A 16607-nucleotide genomic window follows, 5' to 3' on the forward strand; every position below is an offset into this window, starting at 1 on the left:
TTTAGGAAGGTGGAGGGGAGGGACCAGAGAACATTAACCAGAGCATGTTATATCGATGGTTTGCAAGTTACTTTTTTTTTTCACAGACAGAATAGCCGTTTCACGAATTTCATTGAAATGTAGTCTTTATAATACAATTATAATCAAGATGGCATAAATTATGTAGAATATTCATTCATATTCGTAATATTACTGGTACTCAATTGTCTGTGTGCAAAAGATCAGGAAAACCTATTTTTCTAAATACTAACATCAAATAGTTATGAAAGGTATATTTGCATATACAAACAGTTAAATCGTTGGTATTAACCATTGCACAGCCCACTTACCAGGTTGTGATATTCTGTGACAAAATAAAAATAGTTTCAATGGCATTTTCACTTGGGCTACCAACGCCTAGATGGCGAAAATGAAATGGCAATGTGCTATTGTGATTGGTGATAAAAATATTCCCGGTTGAATTGTGGAGTAGTTTCCGGGCACGCGTAGTTGAATATCTGGCAGACTAAAAGCAAAAATATTTTACAGGTGAAACTTGAGGATTAGGCGGTTAGACAGGTGTCTTAGAAGTTTTCATTTTGAAAAAAGCGCAACTTAAGTTAGGTATAATGAAAACGACTTTTCTGTGCGTGAAAGTGACCACGGATTGATGAACACTCGAAAATTTAGAAAGAAGAGTAAGTTTGGTTGAGATCGAAATTGGTTTTTAGGTTATAGTTGTTTACTTTGTAGGAAACCTGATATTGTTTTGATTTTTATCACTGCTTTTAATTAAATTTATTGTGTTTTCTGTAAGTCAGTTGTTTTTACCGAAATTTTTCTCGCAGACGACTGTCATTTGAAAATATGGATGTCTTAAGGTATTATGTATTGAGATTTCTTTGCGCGAGTAATAAAGTGGAGAGCTATCTGACTATATGACTGTTCTAAATGCTCATCGATTTAATTTTGAAACAGATCTGTTGGATTAAAAGTCAAGAAACGATATTTTTGTTAAAAAAATGAAAAATATGATTTTCATATCCGTTTTGCAAAATTGATAGAATTTATAATTATATATATATATATATATATATATATATATATATATATATATATATATATATATATATATATATATATATATATATATATATATATATATATATATATATATATATATATATATATATTTATATATATATTTTAACACTGACACTCGCAATACTCTCCCACTTTTTATGCCAAGTGTTTTTTTTTTATTTTTTTTTTAGACAAACATATTCAACATAATCCAAAAACATATCTAAAAGTCTTTTTAAAATCTGTGAAATCTGGTATTGATTTGCCCTCGTTAAGAATGATTTCTGTTGGTAAAAATGTATTTACAAGAATTATCCAACTTTTTATATTAGCCGTTGGCTTCGAATTTGGATAATGGTAATTTCCGTTAATAACTCATTTCACTTTGTCGAAATTGATAGAACGTTATTATATTTAATATAGGCTACTTAGATGCTATATTTCTGTATTTACCATCCTAATGGAAAAAGTTATACGAGCGTAATTGTTATTGTATTTCACGGTTGTATTTTGTTTGCAAATAAATGTAAGTTACTTTGGACATAACCGTCATTATCGTTATCGATTTTTCCGCGGCGGATCTATATGTAAAGAAATTATACCTCATTTAAGATTTGACCGAAATGGGAAAACCGGATCACTTGAATTTCAAAACTTTTATTCTATTCTATGCTATTCTATTGATCAATTTTTTTTCCTGTCTTTTGGGCTGATTTTTTAGATATTTCTGCCACTGACTAAATATCTAGTCGAAAAAATAACTTGTGGGTGTGACCACCAATATTTGAGGTATTTCCGCTATACAGGGTGTCCCGAAATTAGTGGGCCAAATTGTAGCAGCGCATATAACATAAAATTTATTTTAAAAACACAATGTTCACCATGCCGATTTTAATTTATTCATCAAAAATTGAAAAGTAGGCCTTGAAACAGATTAATAAGATTGTTTGTGGGTTTGACGCTAGTGTCATTTTTTTCTTCACATTGTTTCTTTTTTTTTATTTGTTTTTTTTTGTAAGTATGGAACGTTTTTCTAACAGATAATTAGCAAATATGTACGGGAGTATTAAAGACAGTTCCCGCAAAAACCGCATCCGATATTATTTTCTAAAATACACAGAAATCTAGCAGAGCGTTAATCGATGACAGGGGTAAGAAAGGCTTATAGTCACACTTTGCCTATTTCAGAAAGTTGTGGATTTCGAAATGTTAAGAATAAAACGTTTTTCGGTTATAAAAATCGTACACCGTTATATTTTGCGGACTTTCAAAAAAATATTGATACTTTGATTGTTATCTAAATATTTTTATTTATTTATATTTTATTGCTGGTTGTTTATATTTTTGGTAGTTGTTTTTTTAGAAACAATATGAAAAGGTGATACAGACATCTCATCCATTTTTCTGTGTTCATTGTTTCTTCTCGTTTTTTTTGTAACATTTTTTTCCCTTTTCAAGAATAACTAGCCCGAGCTTCGTAAAGGTATATGTACGTTAAAGAAGTTTTGAGACATAAATATATGGCTCATAATAAATACGCCTCAGGGAATTATTAATTTACTGTGCGGCTATTTCGCCTTCATAAAAACTAGCTATTGCCTTCATTATAGATTTATTTTGTATGAGTCGGTATACCTAAATACGTATAGGGGAAGAAAGAATTTTCCGAACGCAGTTATTATCAAAATAATGGTAGCTATAGTCGGTACGATTTGTGATTGCATAGTCGGAAATATAATGCCAGACAGAATAAAATAGATGGTTAATCTTGCTTCCACTTATACTTCAACAGATGTTGTTCCTTCCTAAATGTCTATCTGATCAGTGCAATCAATCAATAACTTATTGCGATAAAAATTAAAAGAATACCAAAAAATTGGAAAAAAAGGTTGTATTTACGATGAATCTTCATCTGAGCCAACATTGGAACTGCTACTGCCAGAAAATTGATCCATCCTCTAAATTAATAAGTGGTGGTAAAGTCTGTTCATAGATATAAGAAAGTGACTAAATGATACGAATTAAAGAAAGACCCGGGCAAGCTGTAAGAATGAAATATGGCCGAACAGGCTTAGAATTTTTTGGAGTTTGTTAGGAAAGATACTAAACAATATTTAAATCTAAAATAAAATTACAAATTATTTTTATTACATACTTAAATTACTTAAAATTATTCACATAATATATCAGTATCACTATCGCTATCATCGCCTGTTCTATATTATTTGCAATATGGATATACGATTGTTCTTCTTTTTCTATATGTTTAACAGAATTTGCCCAACTTTGTGGAGGGATGTTAAAAACTTCGGTGTCTATAAGTTTGAGGACATTGGAGTTAACACGGGGAAAAACATTGGAGGCATGTTTGGAAATAGTATGTTTTTAAACCAACTTTCAAATAAATCAGAGGTGGTGTCTTCATGGTAATCCAGAGAAGAATCTTTAATATTTTTCGCAGACAGAGAGAGCCCATTTGGAATCCAACCATCTTTAGAGCCAGCATGCAAAATAGTTATTCTACAGTTGTACAGTGTATAGTGTACTCCCTTTTCCCCAGTATTCTTTCATTATATTTTTCTGTATGTAATAAACAAGTGATCTGATTTTCTTTGGTAACTGTCTGGAGAGCTGCCTTGCAAACAGATACTACTGCAGTATTATCGTGCCTCACTTACAATATTTAAGACCATTTTCTGGGTAATTAATCCGCTTACTGCGCAGCCCATTGCTTATTTCTTCTATTCTTGTCGATGCATTTGGTACACTTTCGCTATGTCTAGAATGATCTCTGTCTGTCACCTTCATAAAAACTAGGTGTTGCCTTCATCATTAATTTATTTTATGTGAATCGGTATACTTACATACAATATACAGATTTGATTTTGCGAATGTAGGTGGATCACTTCACTTAGGTCACGCGGAGCTTCATTTGGCGAAATTCCTAACCAAATCTCATCGTTGTTGTGTTCTTCGGTCTTCGTAGAATTTCAGTGCTTTTTTGTGGTTTGGATTATTTATTTTTATCAAAATACTCTCTTTTAAGGCGTCTTTTACGGGTTAAAACATTTTTCTAGTGATTAGACGGTGTTTCGATTCCCTAATGACGAAAACATTCAAAACAGCTGCGTGGTGGCTTGCAAACGGACAGACCCAATTAATGTAGAGTCTGTTCGATGAATCTTCTTCCGAACATAATCTGCGTTTCGAACTTTCGGGCTGTACCGCCCGAAATCGCCGACTACTTAAATCTGTAGCATTTTTTAATTTGCCATTTTAAAATCGAGAAATATCAAAGGCTCGAAACAGTCGTATTGAGAGAAGAAATAGGACAAAATTAGTTGAGACTCTTTTAGAAAGCAGGTAAGTTTCTTTTTTTAATGTTCCCTTTATTGGCTTAGAGGGCTCCAGCATGTAACTGAATTTCAACTTCAAAAAATATTTATATTGAACGTTTGTTTTTTAAGTTTAGTCCTTTAATAGAATAAGTAATTCCTACGCTTCATGTTAGATTTCTTTTTTTTCCTTATTAATATTTTTTAAATTTGAGAATGTGTTTTTATTGCTTTGTTATGAGATTACTGATCCTCCTCTAGCGAGGTTTGGACAATGAAATATGAGAAATTATGCATTATCGTAAATCCAAATGCCATAAAAGTCGTTTGATTTCTGCCCCAGTCTTAACCATGTTTGTTGAATATCATAGTATCATGCAATAACTACTAAGGTTCATTTTAGCCTATAAACTCTCTATTTTAGCAAAAAAGTGTTTACTTTTAAGACTCTTGTTCACAATTCCCATTTTATTCCCTTCTCAAACCAAAAACAAAAATTATTTCAAAAAACAAATTTGCATTATCATCAATCAAATCAAAGCTTCATTTTAAAACCACATTAGCAAAACACATTAAAAACCTTAGTTTGATAAGTGCAAATATTGTTACGTTAGCTTATAAATCTTATAATATAGTTATAAACAATTATAATTATCAAACTGTAGCAATTGCACTGTAAACAAGTATCATATCCCATAAGTACCAAATTCAATTTTTTAGCTGCGCGCGCAGAACGAATTTAAAACGGTGATCTGTCATGCATCATGCCTAAATACGTGGGATAGTGCAGTTCGTATATGGGAAAAAAGATTTTTCCGAACTCAGTGATTACGACTTGCTAGAACTGATTGCGTTTTACGAGGGATGCTTCCCAAATTCTATGAATTGTGCTGTAATTTAATTATTGGAAATGTTATTGGTGTCAAACATATTTATGCAACTATTTGGTGCAACATTATTCAGTCTGATTGAGGTGCTTGACTTGACGCGTTTTTGTAACCATCGAAGACGCAGCAAAAGACTTTTATGGAATATGCAAGAAAATGGAACTTCCTATTCGATTGATTCGATATCAGATCCTTTTGAGACTGTTCCATTTTGCAGCAACCTGCGAATATACCAAATGCCGTGACATTTAAGGTACGTTTCCCTCATCACCTCCTTTACGTGTTGCGAAGGAAGGGCGGATATGGTTCGGTGGGTGTAGTTGCAGCTCCCGTCCGTTCCCCTTCGTCCCATTTTATTTCTTTCCGATGACTAAAACGATTTCGACGCGCTGACCCAAATTAAATGTTGCACCGTGGGGGGTTTAAAAGCAATAGCTCCTATATAGGAAGATCCAATTTTAACCGACCTACATTGACACCTGGTGCCCCTTTGAGGAGGTGATGTTTTGTTTAATAAACTTATAGTCGTTAAAAGAACTCACTAGAGGGCGTTTTCTTTTACATAATTTAAAAAAAAAATCTGGAAGAATTCATTGAAATAATTGAACTTTGTGCACAAATTGTTTATTACCCACACGCACGATAAAAAACACTATAATCGTTCATAGAAAAAATATGTAGTTAATTATACAATAATAGATCTGCCAGGCATGATGGAAAAGTTTATTGCATTAGAAATTATTTTAAAATTTTGGAAATCTTTTTTATTTAATAAGTGTAGTTTGGTTTGTTTTTAAAATTTCAACCAGGGGAGCGAGAGGGAAAGAAAAGTTTACTATATAATTTTAACTGTATTTGACCTTAAACGCCATCGGAAGTGCTGGGATAGAGTCTGTAAAACTAATCTCCCATGGCAATAAACAGATTTCAATCTAGTTAACAAAACTTGAATCTGCTTATTGTACTGAAAGAAAACGAATTGGGATTTTACAAAACTTTTCTTGCGATTTAAGACCATGTGTCTATTGATCATATATATATACGCTTTTCCTTTTGGTATGATGATAAGAATTTGAGCCGACTTTATAAATAAATTTTCGAAAAAATTTCATTTATTGAAAAATTGTATTTTTCTACTCCCGTCTGTAAAATACCTAATTACCCGCCGATCTAGCGTGCGGGAAGCGTCACTTTACCACGTCACTTTCGTTTCCCACGAATTTACGTTATTTTACCTCACCGATTTGGGAGCAATCGGATGTTTTCAGAGATATTTTCCACGCTTTGAATTTTGACGTTTGTCAATTCTGACAGTCATGTCAGTGAATGTATTCGTGTTGTTTTGCGAAAATGTACCCAAAAACTAACGGTCGTAGAAAAAGTATAGTATGCAACACGTTCGGTAAACTTTTTACTCACTCGTTTATTAAAAACTCGTGAGTCAAATGTCGTTTACCGCACTTGTTGCATAATATACTATTTATGCAACAAGTGCGGTAAACGGAAAAAGTCCAATTTAAGGCAAAAACGTACATAAAAACATAAAGTTTTGAAAATACCCAGTACTATGGGAAATACTGTCACAAATCATTGCAAAATCGCACGAAACTATTGCTGAACTCGGCAATAGTATATTATGCAACAAGTGCGGTAAACGGCATTTGACTCATGAGTTTATTTGACACGAGCAGAGCGAGTGTTTAATAAACGAGTGACTTAAAAAATTTACCAAAAGTGTTGCATACTATACTTTTTCTACGACCTTTAGTTTTCGGGTACATTTTTGCAAAACAACACGAATACATTCACTGGCATCGATAGAATTGACAAACCCCACAGTTCAAGCCGTGCGGTAAAATCTCCGAAAACATCCGATTGGTCCCAAACCCGTGCGGTAATATCCCGGAAATGTCCGAAGGGGCTCAGATTCGTGGGACAAAAAACTCGCATTGTAAAATTATTCTTTCCGCACTCTAGATCGGTGTATAATTAGATATTGCACAGAAGGGAGTAGAAAAATAAATTTCACAATCATAAAATGTCAAATTATATAAAATCGAAACCAAATCTGGTAAATTAAATGCCACTCTAATTTGTTTTCTATTTTTAACGCTTTAACAATGCAGGTAAATTACGAAGAAACCCATTTTATTTAAATTGCCTTCTGGATGAACTTTGTAAAAGAAAATGCAGCATTTGTTTTAGCACCTTTAGCAACGCAAATTAAAAAACGTCTATAAATATGTGACGAAGTTTTGTAATTATGTACCGAGTGGCCCGTATATTATGGAATATTATGGAATGCCCCCTTATCTCAGAAACTGTACGCAATATAAAAAAAAATATAATAAAATATTGCATTTTTCTATTTACGAGAAGTTTGTATTTTCATGAATGACTAACAACTTCCTTATTTTAAATGGAAGCATTTTTGAATTACTCGGAACTTGTTAGCATATTTCATATATTATGTTTTCTATACTTACTTATCGTTTTATGTCAAAGTGGTTTACAGATCTGAATAGATCTATCGATTTTTCCTATTGAAAGCTTTTGTTTTATATTTGGGGTTATAGATTGGCAAACTGTTGCGGTTTACATTGATATTATGAAAATTAATATAGACAATAAATAACTAAAGAAATATAAAAATTGAAAAGTTCATTCATTCAAAAGTCAAAAGTTATTTTTCTCAGTTTTTGCTGAATCGAACTTGCTGACGTTTCGCCAATCATCCTGTTGGCTTCTTCAGAGCTTGACTGAAACTGGCTCGCATTTTACTCTTTACCTGCTTATATATTGTTTGAGGGGGGTGTAAGTAGTTAAGAAGTAGTTAACAAGAATGATAGGGGTAGTCCAATTCAATCCCTTCCACTTATTAAAAAAATGTATGCAGAATTTGTGTTTTTGTTTTCGTAATATTTTATTGTTCAATCTATTCATCTATTCATTCATCGTTTATATAACGAACTAGCTTTTATAAACGACGTATCACCCCCTAAAGTTTTTGGCGTTTGTTTTGAAACACAAATTAAATAAAATGCTTTATCTGAATTCTGAACCGCCAAAGACTTATCTATAACTCATACATATTGTTACATTTAAATACTGTAATATTAGTGATAAAAATCTATCATAGATGACCTATCAACAACTAAAACGCATACAGTTTCATTGATTAGATGTACGTGTTTGCCTAAAATTGAACTTTTTGGTCAAGAATTTTTTATTAAAGTTTTTAACATATATTTTGCATTGTTTCCAAACTTTCAAAACAGAGGAGAGTGAGAGGGAAAAAGACGAGTTTGTTATGTCATTTTAAGGGCAGGAATGGAGCCTGTAAAATTAGCTCCCATTCTAATAAACAAACTTCAATCTTCTTAGCAAAACCTTCATTTACTTAGTGTGCAAATTGAAACTGATTGGGGTTTTACAAAATATTTGCTTGCGATTCAAGAGCGTTTATACTTAATATCCATTGGTATCCGTCTTGGTATGTTGACATGAATTTTAGCAAATTAATTGGAAGCAGTCCTGATGAAGAATTGCATCTATTGAAAATTGTAAAAAAAATTAAAGATTATAAAAATGACTTTTGTTTTCTATTTTTAACGTTTTATTTAAATTATCTGCTGGATGAGATTATGCAAATTAAAAAAAGGTCCGTAGATATGTAGAAAGTGTAATAACAAACATAAAATATTAAAAAAAGTTGCTTTTAAAATATTGCACTTTTATATTTACTGGTTGTTTTTATTTTCGTGAATAGCTATCAACTTTCTTATTTTAAACGGAGCACTCTGTATAGTCTCTCTTGCAAAAATTGAACGATAATGATACCGGACAAGCTGTGGTCGTGAGACTACGAAAATTTCTTTGGAGAAACGGGTTTAAAGAAGAAAGAAATGAAGAGTTGGTCCAAAAATCAACAATAATTCACTGAGGTGATCTTACATCAGAACTATTTAAAGACTATCTTGAGAATATGTTGTTACCAAATGTACCACCAAGTAAAGAATTCCGAATAAATGCTGTAAAAATGGTGTAGCCCATATTTAAAATGTAGATCTGTTGATAAGATGTAAGATTTTCTAATACACCAAATTCCAATCGAAAGCACTTTTTTGGTAGGCAACTTGGCGTAGGTATCTCCCTCGGATTTTGCAAAATGTTGCCTAAAGGTCAGGGAAAGTATTGTTCTATATGCTAACAATGTTGGCTATTGTAGTTGAAAAATACGTAATACACTGCGAGCAGATAAGAGATTATTTTTTACGAGCATATTAAAGGTATTTGTTTTACTATTATGTAGATTTAATGTTTTTATCTGAAAAAGGGAACTCTTTTATTTACTAAATGATGCAAACTGTACAGTGACTATGTGCTTTCTGTTAAGTGATTCACTGGTTCAAAATTGAGCGACGGTTTCTTGTTTGTTTCGTTGTACAACGTACTTAACGCGCAATTTTCATAAAAAAAACTTTGTTACCGCTTCAATAACTGTTATAGGGTGTTTTTTGAAAATTTATATTAAAATAAAAACATTAACTTTGTAAGGTACGAAAGTTCTGAAATGCCAACAAAATAAAATATTGGTTTTATCTTAATAAGAAATATGGCAGAATTTTTAATTTAAGTCAAAATTTCTCAGAAACAAGTCAGAATTTCTGGAAGTTACGTAATAATTTATGAGCTAAGCAACAATTTCCGAAAAATAAGTCAAAATTTATGAGTTATATTAAAATTTTTGAAAAATAAGTCCGAATTTCCGAAAGGCACATCAGAAATTCTTTAGGAATGCTCATTTTTTTATCCTGGAAGTTCTATACACCAAAATATTATCAGTGAGCTCAACCTGCCATGTACAAATGTCACTGGTTTAACTGAAAAAGTTTAAGTAAGTTTTAGTATAACAATGGCCATAGGTTTTTTGACTTGACAATTGCGGAATTAAAAACTTATTTGCTCTTAGAGGACGTACGTTTCTCCGTATTTTCTAGTACTTCCGAAATTCGGATTTGTTTCCCAGAAATTCTGACTTACCTCAGATATTCTGACTTATTTTCGAGAAATTTTGACCTATTCAGAAATTATGTCTCACCTCAGGAATTCTGACTTATTTTCCAGGAAATCTGACTTACCTCCGATATTCTGACTTATTTCCCAGAAATTTGGACATGTTTTTCAGAAATTATGTCTCACCTCAGGAATTCTGACTTATTTTCCAGGAAATCTGACTTATCTCCGATATTCTGACTTATTTTAAAGAAATTTGGACCTGTTTTTCAGAAATTATGTCTCACCTCAGGAATTCTGGCTTATTTTCCAGCAATTCTGACTTACCTCCGATATTCTGACTTATTTTCCAGAAATTTGGACCTGTTTTTCAGAAATTATGTCTCACCTCAGGAATTCTGACTTATTTTCCAGGAAATCTGACTTACCTCCGATATTCAGGCCTATTTTGCAGAAAATTTGATTTATTCTTCAAAATTTATGGCTTACCTCAGAAATTCTGACTTAGTTGTCAGAAATGCTGACCTAACTCGCAAATCCTCATTAAACTAAAACCTATACTTTATTTTTGGTGACCCTTCAGAGCTTTCAACCAAAGCAGCCTTTTACGTAGAACCTAATGGCTCAAATACAATATTTTGAAAAGTGTTAAGAGGTTAAAAACCGAAGTTTCATTAAATTACTATAGTCTACACTTGCTTCCAGTTTGAAAACTAACCAAAACACATTCCGTGTGAAAAAAATTATTCCAAAAAATTTTGTTTTATTCATACTACAATTAAAGGGAAAGTCAGACAGTCGCTCGCTGTTTTGAATCTTATAAATCGTCTCAATAATGTCCCAATACCTTCTTTTTTCCAAATAAAATAGCGCAATCATTAAAACAATTATCGGCAAGGCGGACGGCCGATAAAGACGGAACAAAAATAAACCCAATCACTTTTCTTCGGCCAATAAAATTCGGGTTATATCTCCGGTGATCGGTCACGCCATTACCTCTCCCGGAGAACGACCGGAATATAGCGATAGCTGATTCTCGAAGGGCTTGGCTTTTCCTTTGTAAATCTTTTTACGATAAGGGGGGGGGGGGGCTCAATTAAAAAGCTGTCACTCGCTGCCATAGGCTCGGTCTCCGCCGTTTCGTTTGCCGACATGTTTTTGCGGTTTCCTATTTAATTATTTGATTTTTAATATCTACTACTATGTCTAAAAAGTTAGTCTATTACAGGGTGTCCCATACGTAATAGCTCATGGCAAAATATTAAAATCTTTAGGTGAAAATATTACGATTTAACGAAACTTACCATAGTCAAAAAGTTGATATTAACCTTGAAACAGAATGTCGAAGTTGCAATATCCTTGATTGGTTGATTTTTTTAAACAATTCCTTAAATAATCAATCATTTTGCAGAAAATTTGGCAAATCGGAGTTTTTTGACACGAGCAATTCATTTTCTTGAATAATTTTGGAGCAAAAAGAAGCAAGGCTTGTTTTTAAAAAGCTTTGGTTAGTTTTCCGATAACGCGGAGATGCGCGATGATATGTTTATACGCACAAAAGAATTATAATAATATATTTGAAGATGTTTCCAAACCCAGATTTTATTTTTTTTATGAATATTTATTACAGACTCGGCGAAACTGGTTCGTTCCGACCCAAGAGGGATTCTGTGGGGCGAATAAAAATAATAACAAAGCTAGAAGAGGAAATTTTAGTCCAAGTAAAGTCTATTTATAGATATATTGAAGCCACTAACTGATACGAATTACGGAAAGACCCGGGCAAGCTGTAAGAATGAAATATGGCCGAACAGGTCCGTACTTTGCTTAGACATTTATTATTTGCGGTTTTGTTAGGAAAGATACTAAACAGTATTTATTTATTTATGTATGTATTTATGTTTAAATCTAAAATAAAATTACAAATTATTTTTATTACCTAGTTAAATTACTAAAAATTATTCAGATAATATATCAGTATCACTATCGCTATCATCGCCTGTTCTAATTATTATTTGTTCTATATTATTTGCAATATGGATATACGATTGTTCTGCTTTTTCTATATGTTGGAGGTATGTTAAAAACTTCGGTTTCTATAAGTTTGAGGACATTGGAGTTAACACAGGGAAAAACATTGTTACGACGAATGGCAGATTTCAGTTACAGTGGTAAGGTGGAAGCCTTAAAACTGTATGCCCTAGATTTTTTGCATAATTATCACAGACTAAGTAGTATACCTTTTGTAGGTTCATGATTTGTAGAACCTCAATTAATTGCTTTTTGGTATAATCTTCGTGAAAATAAATATCGTTATTATACATGTAGTTTTGGATTGTTGCTTTTGTGTCACATAAGGAAGGGGTTTTAGTCAACTGTCTACTGTGATAACATGCATTGTCAATTACAATGATGCTATTATGAGGAATGTTTGGAACTAGTTTGTTTTTAAACGCACTTTCTTTTACCTCTTTTTGATAGCGCGTTTGTTTTACACTTATCAGTTGAGTCAACCCTACCCTTTTCCGGGGTATCATGAATATCGAACCAGGTTTCATCCAAGTAAATAATTGGCCTTTGTTGTTCTCTGTAAATCCTAATTTTTTCTAGATATTCCAGTCGCCATTTCCGAATTCTAAAAAATTCCATTAAAACTTGCCTTTTGTCAATTTTTTTAAATCTAAAACCCATGTGTTGATTACACTTCCATAAGGTAGTTCTGCCACATTTAACACCGGTTTCATCGTTTTCAAGCCTCCTAATTAAGATATCTAATGTAGGCACGCTTTGTTCCTCGTATAAATGGTAAATTGTACGCCGTATTATATCTTGATCACTTCCATCTACACTCGAGAAAATGTCAGCATCGCTTCTTTTTTTCCTTGTTGGAATTTTCGTCAATGTGGCCGTTTCTTCTAAGGATGCTTGCATGCTGGCACCACGTTCAATGAGAGTGAAATAATCATAGTTTATAACTTTCAATAGAATATTTCAATAGAATATTGTTTTCTACATTTGAGCGGGAGCATCTCCTGAGATACACTAGACCGGCACATATTTTGCATAATTCGCACACGATTCAACACACGCTGTATTACACACGAAATAAGAATGATTACTAATAAACTTAAACTAGTATACCAAGTAGGTATAAAATTATTTTGTATTAAGGACCACCATTTTATCTGAATTTAAATTCCGAAACTTTGTATGTTAATGACCACCCTTTGATAATCCCATTCAAAAGCAATTGGTCACTTTCATCTATGAACAGAGCATACCTGAAAGTCCAGAAATAAGGTCAAGGTAGTAGGAACCGGAGTGATAAAAACTAAAAACTAGAGTTTGTAGAGTTTTTCACCAAGAAAAGCTCATCACTTTACTCCTGTGCAAAATCTTTTAGACGGTGATCCTCTAGCCAGCAAACTGCCGACCCAAAGTTTTTAAATTAAATAATATTTACAGATGAAGCGACATTTCCACGCAAAGGTGTCTATAACTTTAGAAATTTGGCAACTGAACTCCATTTCCAACACGAATTAAAAATAAACGTTTGGTGCGGAATAACTGACAATTACATGTTGGAGTGCATCGAACTACTAATTCAAACGGCGAGCTGTCGCTCAATTTTTTGCTTAGATTTAAGAGAAGCACGGAGTCTAGATTTCAATTCAATTGATTTTTGTGTTGCGGGTATAAGGAATCGCTAGTGTATGCAGAGATGAATTATGGCACAGGATTGAAAATGCCGCTGAATCATTTGAAAAGGAGAAATTATTATTATAAATCACGCAGTGTTTCAATAAACGTGTCTCTAAGTGCCTCACAGCGAATGGAAATCATTTTAAACATTTATTGCCGAATGGAAATCTTTTTTTTTGTGAACAGTATGTATTTCCATAAAATTGTTTTCATTGACTTCGAAGTTTTTTTGATTTTCTTGTTGTAAAAATCTAAAAATAAATGAATTAAAACGCTGTATATGGTCTGTACTACCATATTAGCTCAGCTTAGGGTTAGGTTACTTTAAAACTGATGGCATAAAAAAATAATTTTAAGTATTACTTAATGATGTAGTGAAAATTTCAATCCCAATTTTCCCAAAAATGACAACTCGTGAATTAATTTATAAGGTGTGGGTAAATAAGGGTGTAAGAAGTGATATCTTTATTAAAAATCTGCTAAATGCGTGAACAGTACCATACGTAGCGCCCTCTACAATTTGACCCAAAATTATTCACGAAATTGGTTTTCTCGTGTCAAACGACCCCGATTTGTCGAATTTTGTGCAAAAAGCTCTATTATTTCAGGAATTATTAAAAATAAAAATCAAAAATGAGATTACAACTTTGGCATCCTGCATGTCGATTAATAACAACTTTTTAACTAATTACATTATTCAATTGCAATGGTCACATTATGAAATAAATTTCCTAATAATTATAAGGTAATAAGATAAGACGGCAAAGGTATTGTAACCTTTTAAATGTATTTTGGTTAGTTTAGGCCTAGCTGATATTTTTCGTCCTATTTCTCCAATGTATTCTTGGCGTATATGCAGGGAATCCTGTAGACTCCTGGTATCTCAAACAGAATTTTATCTTTGGCAAGTCCAAGATTTGTGGCAAATCTGGTTTTAACATTTTATTGTGGTCAGTGATGTTTCGAATTCAATGAAGACATCACAGGGGCTTGTTTAGGAGGTTGTGGCGGAAATTATTAGAGAGAAGAGCAGATAGATCTTTGGTGTTTTAATTTGATTAAGGTATCTGCTTGCGAACTAAATGTTCCAATGTTAAGTCTGATTTTCTATTAATAAGAATATCTAAGAATGGAAGATAATTATTAGTTTTTTTTATCGTTACTTTACTTTAGTAAAATAATATTTGTTAAATATTGGGGAATTTAAAAAACAGAAAAATTGTTTTCTGTCGAATAATTGACGAATTAGTCGCAAATTTAAGAACCACTTCCTGGGTAGAAATAACAGAATCGGCGAATCAAATCGTTATTTTTGGTGAATTGGAGTATTGCGTCACTTAAATTGTTTAGGCGTTGACCTTGAACAACTAGACGGAGATTTGCGATTGTTTTACAAGTGTAACGAATGCTTGTGACGACACAAGCAAAAAAATGTTGCTAAATGTATATGCGAGAATATATGTAGTAACAATCGCGCCCGGGGTATGTTAGAAGACATTGAGTTTTATCTTATTGTTGTTGTAACTTTGTAATAAGTTCTGTTGATATTATTATGACTCCCGGTCAAGATATAAATTCGCAACTGACATGATGAACGTGATTTTTTTTTCGTTGTATTTAATTTGAAATCTTAGACTCATTTCCCGAATAAGGTGATCCTTAAGTTGTGTTTTATTAAATTATAAATTGCATAAGTATGAAACTGGTTTATGTTATGCCGTCGAAGAAACGGGTCAAATTGCGTGTACTTTTATTTCTTTGCTATTATTACTGTAGTTTTTAAATTTAAAGTAATATAGTTCTGAGTGCTTGTTGCTTGATTAATTGGGGCTGCATTATTGGTTAGCCGTGGATATTTTCTCTTCCCAATTCTATGAAACCGGAAACGGAATTCAGTTGTTTTTATGATGCAAATGTTCACAACATTTAACCCTATCAACATACCAAATTTCACGTTTTTATCTCAAGCATTTTGAAGTGCCTATCGAAAGTCTTAGGACAATTTATTACATTCTATTTCATTACATTTCTACATGGTATCATTATTAGTATACAAAATATTAAATATAGTAAAAATAAAGTATCAGTCATTAAAAAAATCGTCACTATTGCTACTGTCGTCATCTGGTTCAATGAGTGACTCGATAAATATTTTCTTCTTTTATTACTCGTTTTTCACAGTTAGTCCAGCTTTGTACTGATATTTTAGCAACCTCTTGCCGAATTACGTAATATTAACGAATATATTGCAATGTATATTAAACTCTTAAGAGCGATAAACGCTTTTACTTATTCGAAAATACCCCGCAGCATCAGTGCTTAAAACAGTCCATTAACGTTTCCAATAAAAATTTCAAGTATCTACAAATATTCGTTACGGTCCATCTCAGGCAAGACCTACTTAATGCAGAACAAAAACCAAAACAAATCAATAAATGCACTATATTTTTGGTCTACAATACCTATACGTATTTGTTATTTATCAGGTGTAGAAATATTGGTGAAATATATGGACAGTTGTGTCAATTGCTTCTGATTTTATAGAAAATAATCTCCGCTCAATATCTTCCATACTAGCTAATACAAAATTAAAATAATCCTCAGG

The 16607-nt window shown here is 32.4% G+C and overlaps 1 protein-coding gene across 2 annotated transcripts in view; it reads left to right on the forward strand.

Moving 5' to 3' along the window:
• Nucleotides 1–484: 484 nt before the first annotated feature.
• LOC132702511 (probable phospholipid-transporting ATPase IM) overlaps nt 485–16607 on the forward strand; it is a 91413-nt gene continuing 75290 nt past the window's right edge. Inside the window, exons 1-2 of one of the 2 annotated variants that reach the window (XM_060671179.1) lie at nt 485–677; nt 11931–12114. The gene's annotated coding sequence lies outside the window, so the exon portion shown is untranslated. The remainder of the gene's footprint in view (nt 678–11930; nt 12115–16607) is intronic. The other variant, XM_060671178.1, reaches the window with a different exon arrangement.

The sequence above is a fragment of the Cylas formicarius genome, unplaced genomic scaffold (genome assembly GCF_029955315.1).
Source record: "Cylas formicarius isolate icCylForm1 unplaced genomic scaffold, icCylForm1.1 PGA_scaffold_5__7_contigs__length_24384050, whole genome shotgun sequence".
NCBI lineage: Eukaryota > Metazoa > Arthropoda > Insecta > Coleoptera > Brentidae > Cylas > Cylas formicarius.